We start from the raw sequence: 22,404 nt of genomic DNA on the forward strand, positions 1-22,404 counted from the left end.
ATGTGCTCTCACTTAAAACTCACAGCTCAATCAGATCTTTAGTACATTCTTTCCATTTTAATAGATAAGGACACATGTTCTGGAAGTTAAGTATTGTCCGAGGTCACACAGCTAGGAGGTAACAGATTCCAACTTAGTGATCTGATTTCTGTTTTGTTCTTTTCATTGCACCATAATACACGGAGCCGGGGAAGTAGGTGCAGGGGAGCGACGTTCTGGAAGCCTGGCCTTGGGCAGGGTGTTGTCCTCTGGGAGGAGGCAGCTGTGGGAGCCACCTGTGCCTGCCCCGGCTTGCATAGTCGCAGTGGGCATTGTGGGTCCTCCACACCCACCTGCCAAACAGAACCGGCCAAGCTGGGCAAACACAGGTAGTGACTTCATTCTCCCTGCTTCATACCTGACATTGGAAAGACCCAACTAGTCCAGCCCAGGGTCTTGGCCTGTCCTGTGGACAAATCTCCCGGGTCATCTAGACCCTGGTAAAGAACCTCTCTGTCCAGCCAAGAGCCCTGAATGCACACCTTCTATAAGCAAAAAGAAAGGTGTGCGGGTTCTCAGCAAAATGGTGACCCCTGTAAATTCTGCCGACTGTGCAGCCTCACTAACCCTTTGGTTACCAGTGTCCCCGGGGTTCACCCGAGAATTCTTGTCCTCTCCCTTCTCTTCTGCATAGTTTGGCTGTAGTTCATTAGAAGGTGGGATCAGATGCCAAAGGAGTAGGAGATAGGAGGAATTTGAACTTTGGTCTCCATGGCGAGAAGGACGTAAAGGACATTTTGTTTTAATTAATCGTTTTTGTTCTTTTTAGGATAACAAAAGCCGTATGTGTTGAGTGTTGAAAAATTGAAAAATACAAAAAAGTGAGATGAAAACAAGTTCGCTCATGAGATTCATGCCCTAAGATTTGTGTGTTATTTCCTTCTAACATCATACTCCCATATATAAAACATATCCACAGACACACTTGTAAACCAGATTAGAAGTGTATAGACTGTGAGCCTCTTTTCTTCACTAAGCAACATGTCACGGGCATGTCCCCATACCGTTAAACTCAGTGGACTTTCAACCATCCTGTGTGGTGGATTCCACGTTGTACTAGAAGGACAACAGATGGGACAAGCTGGTGGGGGAATAAATTGTGAAAACTCCCGGGAGGCCTCCCCCTGGAAGACCCCACTCAGTCACATCTTAGCAATACATCCTGAAGAAACTGTGAGTTCTGACCCTTAGCACTCCAGGGCTTCTCTTTTATGTGTCTTATTCATCATTCATTCATTCATTCATTTAAGAGAGTGAGTAGGGTAGGGGCAGAGAAAGAGAGAGAGGGAGAGAGAGAATCCCAAGCAGGCTCCATACTGTGAGCACAGAGCCCAATGCGGGGTTCGAACTCATGAACCATGAGATCATGACCTGAGCTGAAAACAAGAGCTGGATGCTTAACTGACTGAGCCATCTAGGCACTCCTGTGGGTCTTTTAAGTAGAGGCCATGGTACCAAACTCCACATCAGTTCTCCCACAATTAAAATGTGCACAAATCTGTGGAAAGCCCTTTTGCATAAGAAGTAGGTTTGGCATGGGGTGGATCCCCTGGATGCTGGGACTTTGAACTGGAGTTTTAATAACAGACCAAACACTGTTGTCTCACAGTGTCTCAAAGGAAAGCTCCCTTGCTTTTAAATTCAAGTACACCCAGGGCGCCTGGGTGGCTCAGTTGGTTAAGTGTCTGACTTCAGCTCAGGCATGATCTCATGGTTCATGAGTTCGAGCCCCACGTCGGGCTCTGTGCTGACAGCTCGGAGCCTGGAGTCTGCTTCGGATTCTGTGTCTTCCTCTCTCTGCACCCCTCCCCAGCTTGTGCTCTCTTTCTCTCAAAAATAAATTTAAGAAAACATTAAAAAAATAAATTCAAGTACCCCATACATTTAACCAAATAAATTCAGAAACTTAATGACTCGGCAGTGGGTTGTGCTGGGGTTTTAGACCCTTTGTGAGTGTCGACAGTTTCTGGCACTCTCCCCTGCACTGTTCTCAGTTGGTAACTAAATGCACCACGTCTGTGGCTTGTTGTGAGAACCACACGATGTGCCTTTCATAGAGAAGTTTCTCTTTTTGGTTCAGGACTTTGCTAGAAACTACTCTCACCACTTTTCGGATTGAATTCTAGTTTAATCCTCTTTTTCCTACCTCTCCAACGTCATGCACACTTCTATATGAGAAAAGTTGGAGTGCTCTTTAGAAACATTTTCAGATGTGTTTCCACAGCCTGTAACTCTTGTTACTTTGGGGCGCTCGGTACCCAGTGAAGCAATGGGTTTGGGGAGCTTCAGGTGGAGGTCAGAGAGCCAATGGAACAACAAGATAATTGGTCAGTTTTTATTTTTTTAATGTTTATTTATTTTTGAGAGAGAGAGAGAGAGAGAGCGCACACTCATGAGCGAGTGGGGGAGGGGCAGAGAGAGAGGGAGACGCAGAATCCTAAGTAGGCTCCAGGCTCTGAGCTGTCAGCATAGCATGGGTTCATGCAGGGCTCAAACCCATGAACCGTGAGATCATGAACTGAGCCAAAGCCAGAAGATTAATGGACTGAGCCACTCAGGTGCCCCATCAGTTTTTTTTTTTTTTTTAATGTTTATTTGTTTTTGAGAGAGAGAAAAAAAGACAGAGCATGAGTGGGGGGAGGGGCAGCAAGAGGGGGGCAGAGGGCTCTGTGGGCTCTGTGCTGACAACAGAGAGCCCGATGTGGGGCTTGAACTCATGAACCCCTGAGAAGTTGGACACTCAACCGACTGAGCCACCCAGGCACTCCAGATAATTGGTCAGTTTTGGTGGCTAAAATAGTTTCGACTCAGTCCCCAGTCAGATCCTAGTCTTGGGAGAATGAGGAAGGGAGGGGGTGTGAAGTGAAGTGTAATGTGAACTCTTCACATTAGTTTAGTGTAGGAGAACTATGAATCTCTTCAGAAGATCTTGGAGAAGCCTCTTCCTCCTTTGCAGGTAGTGGGTTAGGCCTCAGGTTGTCTGTCACCAGCCCTGAGGAGGTAGGAGGTGTGGAGGAAAGAGCAGTCTCGAGCCTCCTGTTGGGGTTGTGAGAACAAGAAGTTAGGCAGAGGGAGAGACTGAGGTCACAGGTCACAGTTGGATTCTTGTTTCTTCCTGGCTTCAGGCTAAGTCTGGGCTTTGGAATAGAAGAACCCTTTAGAAACACCAGATAATTAAAGAACCTGAGGAATCGGGACTAGAGGCCCACTTTCTGAGAGGTAATGAAATGGAGGCTGAGGCCTCCAGGAGAGGCCCGGCTCAGCACCTTGACCAGAGCATAGATGTGAAGGTGGTGACTGAGGCCAGAGGAGAGAGACACAGCACTCTTGGCCCTGCTGCCTCAACTTGGCAGGTTGGGATCCAGCTGTTTCTCGGTGTCAGGAAGAAGGGATCTGGAAGTTGTGTTAGGCAGAATCATGGCTTCCCAAAGGTGTCCGCGCCCTAGTCCCTGGAACGTGTGAGTTTGTTAAATTTAGGGGTAAAGGAGAAGGTTGCTAATCAGTTGGTTATAATAGAGGGATCATCCTGAATCATTGGGTGGACCCAATGTAATTGCGAGGGTCCTTAAAGGTGAAACAGGGAGGTAGGAGAGGGGGACGAGGGAGATGGCGGCATGAGAAGGGCCCAGCCTACCGCTGTTGGCTTTGAAGGGGGAGGAAGGAGGCCATCAGCCAAGGAATGTGGTGGCCTTTAGAATCTGGAAAAGACAAGAGAATGGATTCTCCCCTGGAGTCTCCAGAAGGAACACAGCTCTGCTGACACATTAAGTTTAGCCCAGATGGACCCATTTTGGCCTTCTGACCTTCAGAGCTGTGTGGTAATAGCTGTGTTATGCCACCATTGCAGTAATTTGTTACAGCAGAGACAGGAAGCCCCTCTAATCCCCTGTTACCTACTGGTTTTAGCTGTTTGCTGCCTTGACACATGACTTCTTGGGGAGTTGCAAAAGACAACTGGGAATTAGATGTTAATTTGCCGTGAGAGTAGTGATTATGTCTGCTTAGTTTACCACTAACCAGTGAGGGCCGGGCGTGTTCACTATGATATTCAATATGATGTGGTTTGAAGTGTTGGGGTTTGGAACTGGTGGCCGAGAAAGAATTCTTGAGACATCTGTGCAAAAAGGCGGTTTTATTATAGCCCGGGGACAGGACCTTCGGGTAGAAAGAGCTGCACTGAGGTTGTGAGGAGTGACTGATAATATAAGAATTTCTATCCTATGGAGGGGAGGGTGGTTAGGACTCCAGGAAATGGAGTCTATAGGTTTCTGGAGATTGCCTTTTTTCTTGTAAATCATTAAGACAGTTGCAAACTGATGGAGACTTATGTCCTGCAGGACTGTGATCTCTATCGGTTCACTATTTGTTTTTCCTGTTTCTTTGTTCTTGGGCAGCCAGGAGGGCCTGAGGAATGTCACACATATCCCACCTTGAGTGGGGGGTGGTCCTTATGGAGTGTTAGCTTGTGCTTTGCCCTGTGCTTGCCTTTTGCTGCTTCATCAAATACATATTTGGTACATGAGTAAGTCATGAGATTCTTTAAAATGTACTAAAACTCCCTGGACTATGCACTATTATTCTCTTTCTATGTTGCCCAGATGATAATCTGGACCAGTGAGGAGTAGAAGTTAGTTTGCACCTCAGAAGGAAGAAATTCACCTGGTTGGCCTCTTTTTCACCCAAATGGTCCACCCTGAGAAAATGACCTCACAAATGCAGAGCAATAGCTCTGATCCAGAAGAATACGAACAGTAGACTGATCCAGAAAAATATGGTGGCTGGACAGCGAGTTCTTTCCCCCATGAACATTTCGCCACTATGTGGAGTGTTGATAGAATGGGGTGACCATGGGGCAAATAGATGAGGACACTGTTAGCCTGGCTGAGCTACAAGAAGGGGTCAGTGTCATCAGGAAAAAGACATGTACTTCCTTCATGCTATTTTACGCTGAAGAATCAGAAGGACCCTGGGGTTCCTCTAGAGGCACTGTTCCTCCAGATCAGAGCTCGAACCGTTGGGGTAGGGGCAGCAGAAGGGTCTTGGGAGAGGAGAGGAAGGAGAGAGAGCAGAGAAGAAAAAGACCCCTGGCTGTTCCTTGCGAGTAGAGTCTAAGTGGATGAGGGCAGCCTGATGGGCAAGAGACCTGTTTTGTCTGGTCTTGGAGGCTCCACGTGTGCACAGGTGGGTCAGTTCCTAGAAAGTCCATCACCTCCTGGGAACGAACTGGATTAGTACCTCAGCCTCGCCTCAGGGGCAGAGATACTCAGATCATAAGGATCCTGTGCAAGGTTGGGTGGGGTCTTTTCTGCAGTTTCAAGGTCAGATGATTCAGGCAGTAAAGTAAATTTGGGGCAGGAATTATGATGTGGACTGTCTCAGGTTGTGGGCAGGTGCATAATAGTGCTGGGGACATCCAGACTGGGACCCCTGCAGGACCATGCCTTTCAGAGGGGGAGGGCCAAGGGATGGTTCAGCAGACACTCTTCTTTTTCCTCTTTCCTTCTTCTCTCCACCTCCACCTCTAACAATGCACTCAGGGTGGAAGGGCTTTTTCTCAGGAGTTGTGAAAGTAAGGGTATGTCGAACTGCTAGGGGCATTTGAGACAATTGAACTGCAGCTTCTGGTCAGGGAGCCAGAGAGTGAGGTGCATTTACACAGTAAGTGATCTCTGAGCCACCTCCACACCAGTCCTCTGGGTACCTCTCCCCTCCCCTTGAACTGGAAGATTTGCATTGTTCAGTAGCAGAGAGCTCCAGATCATTTGCCATCCCTGCTCTGCCTTCTCGGCAGGTTGTGGTGCTCTGAAAAACTCCCTCCACCTATTCTTACAAAAGAATGATTATTGCAGAGGAGGACATGTGACAAAGTCAGGGCCAAAATCTCAGAATCCTTCTGAGAGATTGACTTATTTACCTACTTTTACATATTCTCTTTCCACTAGGATTTCTAAGCCAGGAGCCTGTGATCTAGAATAGCCAATAGCCATTTTTTCATAGCTGTTGAATAAGACTGCTGTACCAGAGAAGAATAACATTTCTCTAAAATTCAGCAGAAAGCCAAGCCAAGAAATGAAGATCATGGGTGTAAGAGTCCTGAGAACCTTGTTTTGGCACCTGGATCGAGCTCTTCCTGAAGTCCATATCCATTCATTCATAAATATTCCAGATTCATAAGGCAATACCCAGCCATTTTGCTTAAGTAGTTTGAGTTTCTGTTAGTATCTTGACTAATGCAGTCAGTTAACCTTGCCCTACAGAAAGTCAGTCTTATACTATCCTTCATCTGATAATAAAGGTTAGGTTTTTAAAAAATGTTTTTAAATGTTTCTTTATTTTTGAGAGAGAGAGAGACAGAACACAAGCAGGGGAGGGGCAGAGAGAGAGGGAGACACAGAATCTGAAGCAGGCTTCAGCCTCCCAGCTATCAGCATGGAGCTGGATATGGGGCTTGAACCCAGGAACCACGAGATCATGACCCTAGCCAAAGTTGACGGTTAACCGACTGAGCTACCCAGGTGCCCCTAGGTTAGTTTTCTTTTTTTTTTTTAACTTTTAAAAAAAATGTTTATTTATTTATTTTTTGAGAGAGGAGAGAGAGCAAGCCAGGGAGAGGCAGAGAGAGAAAGAGAGGGAGAGAGAAATCCCAATCAGGCTCCAAGCTGTGAGTGCAGAGCCCGATGCAAGGCTTGAACTCATGAACTGTGAGATCATGACCTGAGCCGAAATCAAGAGTCAGACACTCTTGAGCCATCCAGGCACCCCAGTAAAGGTTACTTTTAATCACATCTGTTCCACTTTCACAATTCCTTTAATATGAGGATTCATTTAGTCATGTAACTTTTTTTGGTAAGATGTCTATTGTCTTAGGAATTCTGGGAACCACTACTAAATATAAAATCAATTGGAAATCATGCAGCTATAAGGAAAAATATGCATGGGAGGAAACTTGACAGGAAATTCCAGTTTGGGTGGAACGTTTTGGACTTAGAAGTGAGGTTCCACTTAAAATTGCTGCCTTGGATATTCTTGTAATTTCAATTTTTTTCAAAACAAAATTCTAAGAGCCCCGATACATTTAGGAGTAACAAAAAGACAAGAAATGAAGAAGGAAGGTCGGAGCAGACTCCTGCCCCCAGTCATATTGGAATCATTACGGATCCAGGTCAAGTGATTACCTGTGCTGTGCTGTTTCCTCTGGCCAGATATTCTTTCCTTCTCCTATTCAGATGTCAGAAATAGAATCTTAGAGAGGAACCGCTGGACTGGAGCAGTGACAAATGGGATATGTTGTAGGAGGATTTCAACTGGAATCCTGATATCTGTCGGAGGGGCTTAATTAGGATAAATGGCAGGGGATACGCTGAGGGCAAGGCATACCCACTCACGAGCCACATATGGAGGGCTCGCAGGGCGAGGTCAATGGAGTATGAGAAAAAAATCACATGAATTCCATCTTGTTTTTGAGAGGGAGCGAGCAAGGGAGGCTGATATTCTCTGCCTGGGGTGCAATGGGACAGTGCAAGCTTGTGGCAGGGATTACAGACTCTTAGCTTCCTAACCCCAGGACTCCTCAGGACTCTTCAGAACTGTGTCTCTAGAGCCCCAGTGCTCCTGTTCTGTGATAAAAGTCCAAGGACTGTCCATTTGCACTGGGCTCAGCCTCATCGCCCTCACCTTGCCTGATCAGGAGCTTTTCCATAAAGCAATGAGTCTGATTCATGTTTTGATGAGAATGGTTGATAAGCATCAGCCTGATTCTTTTGTAGTAATTCCTCTGTCATGGAAACAAGGCTTGTCTCTCCAGGTACTGATCTCCAGATAAGGCTCCAGATATCCTGGAAATGGATGTAATTGCTGCTGAACCCACGGGGCCACGGCCGCACCCTGCTGTTGGGACGGTGTGCTCCCAGTGGGGTTTGCTACTGGCTGTTCTTCATACTCCGCATACCAGTGCTCTTTCCTTTCTCTCTCTCTCTCTATCTCTCTCTTTTTTTCTCTTTCCCTTCCTTCCTCCCCCTCTCTTTTTCTTTTCTTTTCCTCCCTTCCTTTTCTTTCTTTCTTTCTTTCTTTCTTTCTCTCTTTCTCTCTTTCGTTCTTTCATCCTGTTTAAAATTTAGAAGTCGAGTGTTTGATTCAGCAAGAGGGAGGAAGGGAGGGAGAATGAATCGGTCAGAATTGCATGCTTGAGAGCATTGCTCAAGGAGGAAAAATACTGCTGTACTCATTGTGCAGTGTGGCCCTAACACATTGGGGGGGGGCACATTCATTGATTCTAACACAAAAAAGAATTTTATTTGAAAAAAATGTAAAAAAGTTATTTGAAACGTTTATTTTTAGAGAGAGAGAGAGTGCACGTGCAAACGGGGGAGGGGCAGAGAGAGAGAGGGAGGGAGAGAATCCCAAGCAGGCTCCACACTGTCAGTGCGGAGCCCAACGTGGGGCTCGATCTCACAAACTGTGAGATTATGACCTGAGCTGATAACAAGAGTCTGATGCTCAACTGACTGAGCCACCCAGGTTCCCCTAACACTAAAATGAACTAAAAAACATTTTTTTTTAGTTTATTTATTTTTTGAGAGAGAGACAGAGAGAGGCAGAGAGAGAGAGAGAGAGAGAGAGAGAGAGCAGGGGAGGGAACAAGAAAGAGGGAGAGAGAGAATCCTAAGCAGGCTCCTCACTGTCAGTGCAGAGCCTGATTCGGGGCACAAACTCACAAACTGTGAGATCATGACCTGAGCCCAAATCAAGAGTCAGATGCTTAACCGACTGAGCCACTCAGGCACCCCACACGAAAAGGAATTTTAAAGAGGGGTGCCTGGGTGGTTCAGTCGGTTAAGCGTCTGACTTCAGCTCAGGTCATGATCCCAAGGGTCGTGGGTTTGAGCCCCACATCAGGCTCTGTGCTGACAGCTCAGAGCCTGAAGCCTGCTTCGGATTCTGTGTCTCCCTCACTCTCTGCCCCTCCCCCACTCACACTCTTTCTCTCTGAAATAAATAAACATTAAAAATTAAAAAAAAAATAAAGAGTTAAAGGCTAAGAACTATTTTTCTGTATGTTATATATATATATGTATATATATACACGCATATATATATATATACACATATACATACATATACATGTATATGTGAGTATAATAAGGTGAAAAATGAATCGTATGTGGCTACAGCAACCCAAATTCATCTCAGAGAGGAGCCGATGCTTGCTGGCTGTCTTAATGGGCACGACCCTGTGTTTGCACAATAGAAAACATCCAGAAGAATAAAATATATACTCCATAACCAATAACCTAATGGCACAAAGAAGATCCTTATTCATTTACTCTTTCTTCCATTTATCCATAAAGTATTTATTCAGAGCCTAGCCTGTGGGAGGTCCACGCTGGGTACTGGGGATAGAGCAGTGAGAGGGAGGGGTGCGGTTCCGCCCTGTGGGGTTTGCCATCTAGCTGAGGTCACACACACAGGAAACCTGCCCGAAGGAAGCCAAGTGGAACTCATGCCTCTGGGGAGGTCTGCCGGGCTATGGCTGCTCGTCCGACACCATCCCCCTAGTCACACGGGGCTGTTGAATACTGGAAAAGCTGCCAGTGTAACTGAGGAGTTGAACATTTAATATTATTGCATTATGATTAGTTTAAGTGTAAATTGAAGAATACTGGGTACAGTTACTAGCAGACTTTTTAGCTTTTTGGAACAACTTGGGTGCCCGTATCTTTTTCAATTTAGGCTTTGTGAGATCTACATACAGATTGTGTGTTTCTTATCAAAATTTAGGACACTAAGTGAGAGGTTCTGTAACTATGAAATGCACCCTAGATTTAGAAGATTTGGTACCAGGGGTGCCGGGGTGGCTCAGTTGGTTAAGCATCTGACTTCGGCTCAGGTCATGATCTCACAGTTTGTGAGTTCAAGCCCCGCCTCAGGCTTTGGGTTGACAATTCAGAGCCTGGAGCCTGCTTTGGATTCTGTGTCTCTCTCTCTGTTCCTTCCCTGTTTGCCCTCTGTCTCTCTCCCTCTCAAAAATAAAGTTAAAAAAGAAAAAGAAAGATTTGGTACAAAAAAAAAGAAGAAAGAAAAGAATGTAAAAATTCATTAGTAGTATTTTGGATATGTTGGGTTAGATAAAATATATTATTGAAATGGACTGTATCTGTTTTCTTTCTTTTTTTTTTCTTTTTTAAAGCTTATTGAGCTTATTATTACCTTTTAATGTTTATTTATTTTTGACAGAGAGAGAGAGACACACAGAAGCATGAGCAGGGGAGGAGCAGAGAGAGAGGGAGACACAGAATCCGAAACAGGCTCCAGTCTCTGAGCTATCAGCACAGAGCCCGACGCGGGGCTCGAACTCACAAACTGTGAGATCATGACCTGAGCCCAAGCTGGACGCTCAACCGACTGAGCCACCCAAGTGCCCCTCTTTTTTTTTTCTTTTTAATAGGACTCCTGGAAAACTTTAAATCACATATGTGACTTGTATTCATTTGTCTTGGATAGTGTTGGTCTAAGGGGTTTTGAAGGAGAGAGAAATCCTATCATGGAAGAAGTGGCTTTTTGGTATTAATTTTGCAGAACTGGATCTTTCAGGTGGAGAGAGCAGAGAACGTTCCTGGGACGGGAGAGATGGGGTCATGGGATGGCTGTGATAATTCCAGGGATGCTGGTGTGTGGGAGCGCCTTGGTCATTGTGTTTGGGGAACCGCAGTGGGACAGGCTGGTCAGGATCACGAGGCCATGGTGTGGGTAGCCTTGCCCTGCCAAGCTGAGTGGGTTGTGCTCAGTCCAGTTGGCCAAGAAGGAGCTGGGAGGCTTTTGAGCAGGGGCAGAGTGGTGAGAACAGCTTTTGTGGTATTTATCCCGCTGCACTATGTAAATTGGGACTAGTGGGGAGAGCCACAAACAGAGAGATGTGGTTTGAAGACCCCAGCAGTAATTCCTTTTAGCCAAGAATCCAAAAACAAAGAAACAAATATAGGAACAAATGATAAAAACTTCACACAGTTCTTACAAGAATGAAATCAGGCCTTACACTCCACTTCCTACAAATTACCCTTTGTAGTAATTTCTTCCACTTTAATTTTTTAACTTTAATTTGATTTATTTATTAAAAATTTTTAAATGTTTGTTTAGTTTTGAGAGCGCGAGAGAGCAAGAGAGAGAGCGCGTGCATGAGCCGGGGAGGGGCAGAGAGAGAGGGAGACACAGAATCCAAAGCAGGCTCTAGGCTCTGAGCTGTCAGCACAGAGCCCGATGCGGGGCTCGAACTCATGAACTGTGAGATCATGACCTGAGCTGAAGTTGATGCTTAACCGACTGAACCACCCAGATGCCCCTAATTTTTTTTTTTTTTTAAACTCCTGGGCGGTGGTCATATAACTTGGACATTGTCCTGGAGCCTGGGATGGAATTCTATCAGTCACTCACTCGTAAGTGGGCCTGTTCAGTTTGCTTATCACAAATCTCCAAAATATGTGATACCCTTTGGAGCCAAGAGTCACAGGAAATAAAGATTTAGGGAAATGAATACCAACGACTCCAGAAGATCTGTAAAGTTCCGGATCCTGGGATTGTAGCACGGAGAGGGCTTCTAGGTATCATCCAATTCAAACTTCACTTCCCTGAAGAATAGGCCCAGAGAGTTTCCAGGACATGTCCACAGCCACACAGCTAGTTAGTCACACAATGGCGGCGAGAGTCAGCCTCCAGGTTTTCATCCAGCTTCTGCCCCAACATGGCATGCTGCTCTCTAGGAACATCAAGCCTATAATGAATCCAGAAAGATGAGGCAAAACCACAAGGAACTGGGAAAGGTAACAGTTGGGTCCACTGTATAGAGAGAGGTTATATGAGTACACGCAGCCCTGTGAATAAAACGCACGGGGCCTCTCTTCCCTCAGCTGCAGCCCTTGGAGCGTCATTGGTTGATCCCCCATTAATGGCTCAGGGACAGCTGCCCAGTGTTGGGACACCCGGGAGGAACACTTAATCCTCACTGAGGAGGGGCAGCAGGGTGGAGGGCCAGCCCTACCATCACCCCAGGAAGGTTTTCAGTGCCCTCACATCTTCCTTTCCATGTCTACAGGGAAGAAAGAAGCATTAGAGGACTAAAGAGGGGGAGGCCCTAAGAAAAGTTAGGGGAGGGAACGTGTGGAGGGGTCCATTGAAGGCTTGGCTCCTATGTACATGTGCGGACCATATAAAGGCTCTTTAAATAGCGTGTCGCAGGTGAAGGCGGTGACAGAGGACAGCCTCCCTGTGCTGCAGGGAGCTGAGTAAATACACACTGACGTCATGTCCATAGCTGGGTGGGGGCGGGGCTGGACCACGAGTTTCTCAGAAAGTACCAGAACGTCTGTAGTTTTCACCGCCAAGTCCCGTTCTATTAGACGGCACCTGTGGAGTCGCTCACATTTCAGGAAATATTTTCTGCCTAGGGATCTTTCAGAGGAAAACAGAAAAATCCAGCCTCCGCTCTGAACCAGTCCAGGCTCCGAGCCACGATTACAGCTTATGAATAGCTTGGGCTTTCTTAAGGAGTCCTTAGGCTGTTTGGTGAATTTGCTTACAGGCATGTGTTTCATACATTCCCTTGAAAATGGAAACCCAATGATAATCACTAAATAACTGAAGTATGAGTCCTATGAAAACCAACCCGCCACCCCTGGTAAGAAGCCACACAAACCGACATCCTCCCAACCCTGTTGTGTTCTTCCGTGTGGGCATCACACAAGTGGGAATAACGCAAGAGCAAAAACGCAAGCAAACGTTTGGCTTTTAATTAGACATTAAAGCTCAGACAGTCATTGAACTTCTTGAACTCTGTGGCTTCAGTCCAGGTTGGAAAGCAGGTCAAGCAAGTAAAGCTGAGGGTAGAGTGTGCTCTTTTGTTCTCGCAGGCTTTGAAGATTGTTTCACGGTTAATGTTTGACTGTGGGTCTTAACTACTTTGTCCCTTGGCGTGCTCCCATGCAAACAAAACCTAAGTCTTGCCGTGAAGGAAGATCTCACTTTTTTCATTAATGTGAAGAGCATAAACTCTTTCTTTTGGAGGGTAAAGCAAAATGGTGAAGCGTTCAGGGTCTAGAGCGGCGTGGGTCCAGTAGAGGTATAATGTAAGCCGCGTGTGCGGGCCACACGTGGCGTGCCTACTTCTCTAGAAGCCACGTTAACCAAAAGTAAAAGCCAAAACTAAAACTAACTTTAGTAACATTTTATTGTATCCAGTATAGTCAAAAGCTTATTTCAACATGTAATCAATATCTTAAAAACCATTAATGAGATATTTTACATTCTTTGCTTCATACTAAGTCATCAAAATATAGTGTTTTTTTTTCCACTTGCTGCACAGCTCAGTTCCAGTTAGCCACATTTCAAGTACTCAGTAGCCATATGTGACTAGTGGCTACTGTATTGAGCAGGACAGCTCTAGAGTCAAATGGTATTGACTTAGAAACTGCCTGATTTTGAGCAAGTTCCTTAAGCATCCCATGCCTCAGTTTCCCCATTGGTAAAATGAGAAGAATAATAGGATCTGCCTTATTGGGCCTGTCGTGCAGAGGACATGTGCAAATATATTTAAAGCCCTCAAGGCAGTGCCTAGCATATATTTGATCGATCTGTGTCAGCTAGCATTATTAGTTTTGGCAAAAGTACACAAGGGAAAAGTGTTAGTTTTTCTCCAAAATAGAGTACTTCAAAACCAAGTGAAACTGAGTTAAATTTAGAGCTTAGATCTGTGTTGGGGTGGTGGGGTGCTGGTGGTGGTGGGATTGTTTATTAGCCCAAACCAGGAACACATACTCAAAGTACTTTATTTTTTTGAACATTTAAAAAAGTTTATTTATTTATTTTGAGAGAGGGAGCACAAGTGGGGAAAGGGAAGGGAGAAACGGAGAGAGAATCTCAAGCAGGCTCTGCACCACCGGGGCAGAGCCCGATAGGGGTCTTGCGTTCATGAACGTAAGGATCATGACCTGAGCCGAAGTCAGATGCGTTAACCGACGGAGCCACCCAGGGGCCCCCAAAGTACTTGAATCTTTGATTTCATCAGACCAGTAAAATGTAAAATGGCCTTACGTCTACACCTATGGCAACAGGAAGCGAGAAGAGTTTAACTAGCTACCTGTCGGCTGTTTCCCCACCTTGTCAGTAATATTTAAGGCAGTTGAATAGTTTTGTGCATTTGTAAAAGTGCATGCATTTCGATTTTGATGGGTAGAATTTAGAACTTTTCAAATTTTGGAACTTTTAAAATAATAAAACAAGGGCGCCTGGGTGGTTCAGTCAGTTGAGCGTCCGGCTTCGGCTCAGGTCATGATCTCAAGGTCCGTGAGTTGGATCCGTGCATCGGGCTCTGTGCTGACAGCTCAGAGTCTGGAGCCTGCTTTGGATTCTGTGTCTCCCTCTCTCTCTGTACCTCCCCTGCTTACACTCTGTCTCTCTCTTTCTCTCAAAAATAAAATAAACATTAAAAGAAATAAAAAATAATAATAAAACGTTCAATGTTAAGCTGAAATTCCTTGCCTTGTTTTCTAAAGCAGTTTCGCCTGTGAGTGACTGTCACATCCTGGGTGACTTCTGCATTGTCCCTGATCTCAGGGTTTCATGTTGGTCTTCCAGAGGCACACCAGAGGAGTGGAGCATTTGCTTTGTGGCCACAGGGGCCAATTTGTTACGTGAATTTTTTTCTTAATCCCTTCTTCAGTACCTGTGAATGAGCATAAGAGAGATGTAATTTTTGAAGGGGCCACATTGTCAGGGCTTATCCGCACATGGCCAAGACTGAACAGTATTAAGAAGACCCACAGAGGTCAGAAAACTGGCAATCAGGTTCCATCCAGAGGCTCCAGGAAGCCAACATCCAGAAGGGGAGGAGAGTAGAGGAGCTCCTGGCAGAGAGCAGTGGGGTGGGGAGAAGGGAGTGGGGGATAAGGAGGTGGGGTGGGGCGTTCAGCACATGGTGGGTGGTCTCTGGGTAAGAGAACACTGAAAGGTGGTGTTAGCTTGGGGTCTTGTAATTAGAAGTCTCTATCTTATCAATGGCCAACAGGTACTGGGCAAGTTTTCGAGGGGTATGCAAAACTCTAGAGGTGGGCTGTAAATGGCTACAAATCTGCTTGTTTGGCTATATAACCTGGCATGTAAAAATTTAAATTTGGTGTCAGCGGGCTTTTGAACAAATGAGTCTCAGCCTACAGTGGAAAACATATACAACCTAGGGGCCAATACACAGAAGCCATTTTTGACCAATTTATGTAACAATCTTACATTCCACGTGTGAACAGTGCGGCCACGCAGAAAGCACACAGGAGAAAACCTTGGGTTCTCATTGTGGCCGTTCCATTTCCTAGCTGTCAATCTGTTGGGACTCCCTGGCCTCATCCGTAAAATGAGGGGTGGGACAGATGGCCTCTGAAGTGTCCAGCTCTAAATATTTATTACTCCCAGGTTCTTGAAACATCCTCATGACAGTAGACAGGGTGTGTTTTATTATTTCCATTTGTTGGATGAGAGATGCGAAGCACAGAGTTGTTAAGTGCTGAGCGTTTCATCAAATCTCACCCGGTTCCTGGCAGACAATTGGATTAGCGTTCATGTTTGGGGATGTTTGTCTCTTTTGTGTTTTCTTATTGCCCTGATGGGAAAACAAGGGGAAATCTTTGCAAAAGGTTGCTCTGGAAGTGAAATTAAGATTCTGCCACTGTACGTGGCTGAAGCCCAAGCAAGAGGTAACTCAGATTGAAGATTTCTAGGAATAACATCCTGTTATTCTATTTTCTTTACGTGTTTATATATATAAACGTTTAGAGAAAAAGAACTACGGCAGCACTTCCTTTGTTGCTCTCCATAAAATTACCGAGTGGATGAGAGATTATTCCTAAAGACCCCACGCCTGGTAATGTTGCATATGGTACCAGTATTTCCTCTGCACCAATGGGGCTGTTATCATCCTGCACTGATTTCTCAGGTATGTGCTCTGAACTCTCACTTCTAACACAGGTCTTCTCATGGCATTACTGATAAGTAATGAAGATTTGTTGCTGTTTTTAATAAAGCATATCAGTCTTGGAGGCTGTGCTTCAGAAATACCCTCTGTTTTACTCACTATTATTGGGACCATGTAGAGAGTTTGACTTCTTATGGCCAACAGCTAGGGAGCATTTCCTTCTGAAAGGAGGGAGGTTTACTTAAAAATAAATGAGTTTTAAAACCTTTATCCTGAGACTTGCCTGAACTGTAAAATAAATCATACAGGAGTTTTGGTGAATTTTTTGGCTCTGAAAGCTTCTATATTTGACTGTCCCAGAACGCTCTGTTCTCTGTTAAGCCATGTCCATTGGTTTCTGGCTCCAACATTTCAGAGGACTTTGTGACCCTGTTTTCCAGACCTGAGTTTAATTGGATAGTTAATTATCTGAGCAGGAACACATAAGCCAAGTTGAGTTTGGGGGTGAAGCCTGCGATCTCTGGTCCACCTCGGCCGACAAGAAAGTCTTTGTGAACCTTTGTTGATTATATTTTTACATAAGCAGATGTTCCATATAGCAGAGGAAAGAGACCAGGGAGAAGGGCCTGTAACCAGATCGTGTTTAGCTAAGAGGAAGACAAAAGCCCCTTTATCTCTTTGCAATAACTTAGCTGAGGGAGACCTGAGGCCTGAGCTATGAGGCCCTCGTTTCAGTTCCAGGCAGGCATTTGAGCTGAACAGGAAGGAATGAAGGTCGTTTGCTTGGCCTCAGCCTTCAGTCATGATTTCTGATTAGCATGTTCTTCTCAGATGAAATTTGTAAGCACCTCGAATAATTTCTTCTTCCCCTCATTCCAGGAATTTTTTAGTTAGGCATTTTCAAAAGTTTCTTTCTTTTAAACTCACTTGACTCAGGCTACTAGACTGTCTTCGCTAGTTCAGGGTTTCCATAGCAACCAACTGGAGGATCCATTCAAGTCCATCCACAATGACCTTAATGAAAATGATGTCACAGCACTTAGAATAGATGTCCCTTCTCTAGAGCTCAGCTAGTCTCCTCAAGCTTCTGATGACTGTCTATGAAAGAGCCCTCCCCTCTGCCTCACAAATGCCGCACATTTTATTTTCCCCCTGCTCCAAATGGGCACCCATCTTGGGTCCATAATCGCAACCATACTGTATTTGGCCTTCTAAAAGTTTTTCTGGATTCTGAAGTGCTGTTCCCAATTTGTCTGCCTTGGAACTTACATCCATTTGACTGTTCTCACCACCTCCCTAAAAACTATTCTCTCCAGTAAGCTTTCCTTAATGCCTCTCCTTGGGACGTGGCTCTATTCTCCAGAGGTACACAGTCACAGGCCCCGCCTTAGCGTCAGGCCTACTGTAACATTTGTGGGGGTTGGGCAAGAGTCCAAATGGAGGCCATTTACCACATGTCTAAGTGTTTAAACATCATAAAGCAAGTTTATGAGCTGTTAAATAAACTATGTCTGTCCTCCTACCCTGACAAATATATCTCCTGTCAATGCCATTCAGGCATAGATCACCAGGAACATACCTGTGGTGGAACAAAGTTGGGTGGATTGACTTATACCAATGAGAGAGAGACTCTACCCCATGGGGAACCAAGGGACATCTCGTGCAGTGTTAGAAAGGGCATAGTAGACATTTGGGCTTATGATGGGTGACTAGGGGAGAGTTTAGGAAGGTATGGTTTTGCTCTGGGTTAAATGGATGCTGTAAAAAAGTGGGGTAGTCCTGTGACTGGGTACCTTAACAAAGTGGGTAGGTGCTGTGGCTGGTGAAGAAACAGTAGTCAGTCTTCTTAGCCAGGGTAGGGGGATAGTGGTCATTGCTGTGGTTTGAATAATGTTCTCAGTTTGGTCTGTACTCAGACGTGAGTACAAAGAGGTCTTGGTTCTCTCTTACTCTGTCATGGTCACAGTGTGGCCTGTAACTTGTGATCTGTGAAATTGTTTATGCTCAGTTGGAGGACATCAGTACTCACCTGAATGCGAAGGCCAGTTCTGGGTCATACCAAGCCTGGCTGATGGGGCTATGCTGCTTTTCTGTTTCTCTTCTCATTTCTCTCTTGACAAGGAGGGCCAGGTTTGAATGTAGAAATCCCGGACTCCTCAGTGTTCTGTGCCAGAATGTGGCAGTGGGGTGGAGGCATCTCTGTCCTCCTCTCCTCCCCTTCCTGGCTTCTTCCCACCCCTGTATCTATCTTCTGCTGTGAAAGGTCTGACCCTCAGCAGCACTCATGTCCCATCCCACACATCCAAGCTGACCCGTGGCCACCACTTGGGCCTAGACATCTGCATGCTGGCTGTGAGATACATCCTCAGGAGGGTGAACTCAGAAAAGAGAACTGCACAGGCCTGGGAAGCAGGCTCCAGGCTGTTTGGACCAGAAATTCCAGGGTCCTGGGTACCTGGAATATAATCTAGCGGTTGGCTTTAGGGGCCTTCATTCCCTCAGTCCCGCAGACTTCTCACCTTGTGGGGAAGGGCACTGTCAGAAGAGGGTCAGTGGGGAGGCTGCTTGCCCGGGTCTCAGAGGGTCTGCCTCTAACTGTTGATTCCCTGAGTTGACCTGTTCATTATAGTGACCTCCCTCATCTAGCAGGACTTCTTCTTTTTTTTTTTTTTTTAATATATTAAATTTATTGTCAAATTGGTTTCCATACAACACCCAGTGCTCATCCCAAAAGATGCCCTCTTCAATACCTATCACCCACCCTCCCTGCACTCCCCCCCCCCCCCCCACCCCCACCCCCCGTCAACCCTCAGTTTGTTCTCAGTTTTTAAGACAGCAGGACTTCTGATCCCAGTCTCCTGTAGCTGGTCTGGTTCTGTTTCACTCACACTGTCATATTAGACGGTCACTCAGGGTACACACCCAAACTGATGGGAAAGGTGAAAGCCACTCAATGTTCAAAGCTATTTCTTTTTTTTTTTTTTTAATATATTTTTTTTAACGTTTATTTATTTTTGAGACAGAGAGAGACAGAGCATGAACGGGGGAGGGGCAGAGAGAGAGGGAGACACAGAATCGGAAGCAGCCTCCAGGCTCTGAGCCGTCAGCCCAGAGCCCGACGCGGGGCTCGAACTCACGGACCGCGAGATCGTGACCTGAGCTGAAGTCGGACGCTTAACCGACTGGGCCACCTAGGCGCCCCTGTTCGAAGCTATTTCTATTCCCTCAACTTTTTCAAAGAAAGAGACGAATACATAAAAAACTTGTTTAAGATTGATGTTCATGTAAATGGCCTAACTCTGTAGAAGTGAAAATATGTCCCGAATGCGCCAAGATTCGCCGAAGTGCAGTGATTGGTGAGTTACATTTTCTGAGAAGCTAAACTAACTAGTTTTATGAATTCTATCTTCCTTTAAAGTTTGGGCTTTTAGATTAGAAATAGAGTTAACATTTCCAGAACTAGTTTCTATAGTGTATTTTGCTTCTCATCTAAGAATATCTTGGGTTCCTCTCTCACTTCTTACTTTTTGAAAGAGGAAAGTCTTTCCTTCTTATTCTAGTCAGTAGGAAGTGTGACCTCTAGTTTTTGTGCTCAAAGAATCCTCCTTTAGGTAATAATGACCTCAGGTGGTAAGACTTCAGGATGTTGCGACTAAAGGTTTGTAAAGGCAGGCACTGAGAGGTTACAGGAATAAATGTTGGAATACAGCAGACTCCCTGAGAAAGGACATCCTGTTTCACTCTTTAAGTATCTTCTGGCATGGAAAGCTCATTTCTTCAAACATAAAAATGATAAAATCACATTCTTTATCTGTATGGGCCCATTTTACAAGAGGATTCTTTTTTCATCACCTGCAAATGTATATTTTTACATTTCTTAGGTTTATCCAAAATAATACTTGTTCCTTCTTTCAAGTACTAGTATTTAAAACCGATTCGCCCTGCCATTCATCACTGCTAGTGAAGCTTTGGAGGGCCGTATGGATGCATTTCCTTCCTTGATTTTCTCCCACCTCTTCCTCCCTTCCTTCCATGAGTGTAACCAATGAAGAGGGTAGGTTTACAGCCCAACTTTCTGTTGAAACCTAACGCTATCATTTGCTAACTGGGTGATCACGGACCTCAGTTGAACCTTCCCTCTCCCATAAAATAGGAGAAATAACATTAGTTATTTTGTAAGGTTGTGAGGGCTAAATGGAAGGTGCTCAGTATGGTGCCTGGCACACAGTAAGCATTCAATACATACAAACATTGATTTTTTTTTTCACAGTGTTTAATAAGTGCCCACTCTTAATAAGGCACTGTGTGAAATGGTGAGGACACGGTAACAAACTAGATATCTTCCTTATTCTCTGGGAGTGTACCGTACAGAGATGGGAGACAGGGGAGCAAATAAATGGACATCCTAGGATGGGAATTGAGATTGCCATAGGAGTGACCAGGGGGAAACTCTATCTGGTTTCAAGAAGCCAGGAAAGGCTTTCCGGGGCTGATAGCTCCACTGACACCGAAAGGGTGGATAGCAACCAACAAGGTGATGTGGGATCTGATGAGGCCTTCCAAGCAGTGGGAACAGCATGTGCAAAGTCCCAGAGGCAAGAGAGACCACAGCAACTGCAATATGACTGAAAAGAAATTAGCCAACTTTATTTTTCTGTATCCTTTTTCTTTTGAATTATTCTCTGTTCCTCACAGGTCCCAAGTGGATCCCAGGATGATTGCATCTTGTGTAAAGCGGCTAAGGTGATGCTGCTTCTTGGAGATATCTTCACACTGTGCTTTGCTTACCTCTTCCTTTACCTGCCCTCAACCATCAGCTACTTTTGGGTCTTGTTCAGGATTCTCCCTCTCTGGATTTATCCCTTCCAGGGAATATTTGTTTTAGCTTCTTTTACCCTTTTAGGCTTCATCTGTTATTTTAGGTTTACTTACTTCCCGTTTTAGGATGTCTTAGATTCCCCCCCTCCTGTTTTTTCCCTGTTGCTTTTAGTGCCTCCAGCTGATGGCCTCTCCTAAATCTCAGTAGTTCATTCCATTTCTTCTGTTCCATCAGTCACTAAAACATTAACATTTGCTTGATCTCCAAAATGGTCTTTGGGACGTAGTCCTTCCTTTCATACTAATCACCCCCCCCCTTGCTTTGTGATGCTTTTGCTAGATTTTTAAGGTGCTCTTGGCCAAGATATCAAAGTTGATGTTACAATAAACAATGTCACATGCTTTTGAAGAACATGCTTTGCTGAGCCTACATAAATAATTTCTGTTGGGTATTTCAGCATTCCTTGGGTATTTCAGCCCAAGATACTCAGATACTCCAAATGAACTTAGAGACTGGCTTAAAACTGCGTATGTTAGATACCTTAGAAAACCGTCACTTTTAATCCCAATTTTGAGATCTTCACCCACCATAACTTCCCAATGGTGATAACAGAAGTTAACCTATTTTGCACACTTGTTAATGTGCTAAATTCTTTGCCGAATGAATATGAGCACCATTTCCTTTTGCTCTTATTAAAAAAACCTACACGGTGGATGCTCTTTTATAGATTAGATTTAGGGTGTTTTGGCACTCTTCCAGCGTCACACACTAACACGCGACGTGTCAGGAATCAAGCCCTCTCCGCAAGCCTCTGCTCTCACTCACCGCACTGGGTGGCCAGGTGGCCTTCAAGCCGTGAAGGAACAAGTGAAGGAGAAGTTGGAGATGTTGACAGGCAGTCAGGCTGGCAGTGTGAATTCTAAGGGTGTGGGATTTGTCTCTCTTCTGGGATTTTTTATCCAGATGCCCTATCCCTCTCGTAGCTAAAAGGTAATGCAGTTCATTCTTTTCTGCTGACCTGTGGCACCCCGGGCCCGTTAATTTTTTCTAGAGTGATATTAGTATTGTGTTTATGATTTTAAAAACGTGTCCTTGACTTTGAAGACATGCATATTGCACAATGATGTGATGTCTGGGATTGGCTTCAAAATAATTCCTTTGGTGGACAAAGTGGAGGGAACTATAAAGAAACCAAGATTGGCTGTGATTGTTGTAATTGGGCATCTGTTGAGGTAGATGGTCTCTGTTCTACTATACTGTATAATTTTGTGTGTATTGAAAACTGAACATGACAAAGTGTTAAAAACATTTCTGAGCAACTTCACTTGCCTCCTGTAAGGCTATCCTTGCTCCGCAACTCCCCTGGTGAATTGTATTTCCTTTTCTTTTTTAGAGGCTCATCTATAGTTCGCCAGTCATTTAAGATCAGCATCTGTTCAGGCATCTTCCTTGTGGATCTTCTTTTCACTTTTCTGTGATAAGACTTTTAAAAAGCTTGGTTATTATAATGCATATATTCTTTAACCCTCCACCCATCTATTTTTTTTTTTTTTTTTTGGTTAAAGCAGAATTTGACTGCTGATACCATCTTTTTCCC

At 44.9% G+C, this 22,404-nt stretch overlaps 1 long non-coding RNA gene across 1 annotated transcript in view; it reads left to right on the plus strand.

Annotated features, from left to right (window-relative positions):
* The first annotated feature begins 15,920 nt into the window (after window positions 1–15,920).
* LOC125933810 (uncharacterized) overlaps window positions 15,921–22,404 on the plus strand; it is a 98,942-nt gene continuing 92,458 nt past the window's right edge. Inside the window, exon 1 of the long non-coding RNA XR_007461106.1 lies at window positions 15,921–16,009. This is a non-coding gene — a long non-coding RNA (uncharacterized LOC125933810). The remainder of the gene's footprint in view (window positions 16,010–22,404) is intronic.

The sequence above is a fragment of the Panthera uncia genome, assembly GCF_023721935.1.
Source record: "Panthera uncia isolate 11264 chromosome A1 unlocalized genomic scaffold, Puncia_PCG_1.0 HiC_scaffold_16, whole genome shotgun sequence".
Classification (NCBI taxonomy): Eukaryota; Metazoa; Chordata; class Mammalia; order Carnivora; family Felidae; genus Panthera; species Panthera uncia.